At 32.3% G+C, this 1990-nt stretch overlaps 1 long non-coding RNA gene across 1 annotated transcript in view; it reads left to right on the plus strand.

The window, feature by feature from the left end:
* Positions 1-1787, plus strand: part of LOC109589825 (uncharacterized) — a 2529-nt gene extending 742 nt beyond the window's left edge. Inside the window, exons 2-5 of the long non-coding RNA XR_002188957.1 lie at positions 331-442; positions 512-580; positions 1396-1438; positions 1635-1787. This is a non-coding gene — a long non-coding RNA (uncharacterized LOC109589825). The remainder of the gene's footprint in view (positions 1-330; positions 443-511; positions 581-1395; positions 1439-1634) is intronic.
* Positions 1788-1990: the final 203 nt, after the last annotated feature.

The raw sequence follows: 1990 nt of genomic DNA on the forward strand, positions 1-1990 counted from the left end.
AGTGGGAAATTTATGCAGTGACCGGAGATATACAAACACTGTATCACTAGATGATAATACATGAAAAGCTAATGAACACAAATTTTTACCCAGATTTGCTTAGCTGCACTTTATAAAGATCAAGCTGTTATGTGATGCTGGTGGTTAGATAATTCTGTGCAGAATAGACGTGTCTTTGTTTCAGTCCTTTGAGTGCTATAGTTAAGAAGTTACAATAGGAGAAAGAGGACCATCTAATCGGGGCTATTGTGACAGCGCTGCACACAAATTTTACATTAGTTTAAAAAGAGGGACAGAATAGCCCCAACTTACTCTATTATTTTTTTATAGCTTATAGGGATAGGTTCTTCTGACAGAGTGCGCTTTGCAGCACACAAGGGAACAGGATGTTGCTGTCAAGTATTCCATATTAGCAAGAGAGCATAAAGAATTAGAACAAGAGGTCAGTTTAAAAGTGACACATTAACTTATATATAATACCTGTTCCCTCTTCTCTTCTCCTCTAATTCAGTTATTAATTTTCAATTCTCTTCAGAAACATGATAATATTGCAGTTCTCCTTGGAACAGGACCAAATGAGGTACAGTGTATAAAACTGCATGGGAATCCCATTTGGTATACAAGCACTTAAATGAGGACACCTATATGTACACTGTTATCTTTATAAGGTGTTTGTAAAAAGAGATGCCACTATATATACATGTATGTGTATTATGTATTGACTGCTTTGTACTGCATCAGTTGCATGGGGCCCCACAGCATCATGAATTTTTTCAACCATGTTCAAACTAAGTTTACCAAAAATTTTTAGGGAATTAAATTTGTGTAGTTATTCTCAGAATAACTACAGAATAACTACACAGGTTTCAATTCTACACAAGAACTCAAGTTTGACTAACTTGAGTTCACAAAACAGAAGTGCACAAAATATTATAATATTTACTATTTGGCCCAATTTTTGACCAACTTAAAAATTTGTAAAAATTTGGGTTTGATTGAAATCAGTTCAAACTTACTACACAAATACCTGTATATGCACAAGGAAAAAATATTAAAATGGAGAATTCTTTTTTTTACAATTTTTGGCAAAATTTGGCCCGTGACCTGTACTGTAGTAAAGGGACTTAATTTGACCCAATTTCAGAGCAGCTTAGAAAATTCATAAAAATTTATTTTTATCAGAATCAGTTCAAACTTTCTACACAACATAAGTACATGTATATCCAATTATCTATCAGAAAAAATTATAAAAATAGAGAATTCTCTTTTTCTTCAATTTTGATCAAAATTGATCTAAGACTACGTACTACTATATAGCTATGTTAGTTTACATGTATAGTATCAAAAATTCAGTTACATTTCCAAATAACCTTAATTGTTTTTGATTATTTTTAGCGCTTCATTATAAGGGAATTTGCTCCTTATTCTTTGGAAACAGGTATACAAGAATTATTTTTTGAATGTAATAAATTTGAGGGTGATTTTGCCATGGCGTTTGCTTTTTTTCCAAAAAATTGCTACTTTTTAAAAATGACCTTAATTACATGTAACTTTTAAAATGTTTGTCGGAATCTCCTCAAACTTTCTACATACATGTAGCATTAATGTAGCAGCTCTCTATTTCTTTATTGCAGTATTACATGGGTCATATCCTCATTGCTATACTTATGAATATAATCATGTGATGCATTGGGCTCGTCAAACTGCTGTAGGTCTGGAGTACATACACAGTAAAGGATTTCTCTGTCCAGGAATAAAACCATCGAAGTAAGCATGAAGTAGGAAAATTAGTGGAGTAATTTTAAACTTTTGGCAAGTTTTTGCATGTATAGGCTGGTATGTTAATACTGTAGATCTGAAAATGCATGTAATTGCGAATTCGCCATTTTGTTTCACTCTATATTATGAATGCATAGTTACTGTACAGTTGGTAAACTGGGAATTATTTTTTGGGGTTGAAAATTTATATACAACGTAGGATCTGATCTAT

Source organism: Amphimedon queenslandica, unplaced genomic scaffold (genome assembly GCF_000090795.2).
Source record: "Amphimedon queenslandica unplaced genomic scaffold, v1.1 AMPQUscaffold_10837, whole genome shotgun sequence".
In the NCBI taxonomy this organism is placed as follows: Eukaryota; Metazoa; Porifera; class Demospongiae; order Haplosclerida; family Niphatidae; genus Amphimedon; species Amphimedon queenslandica.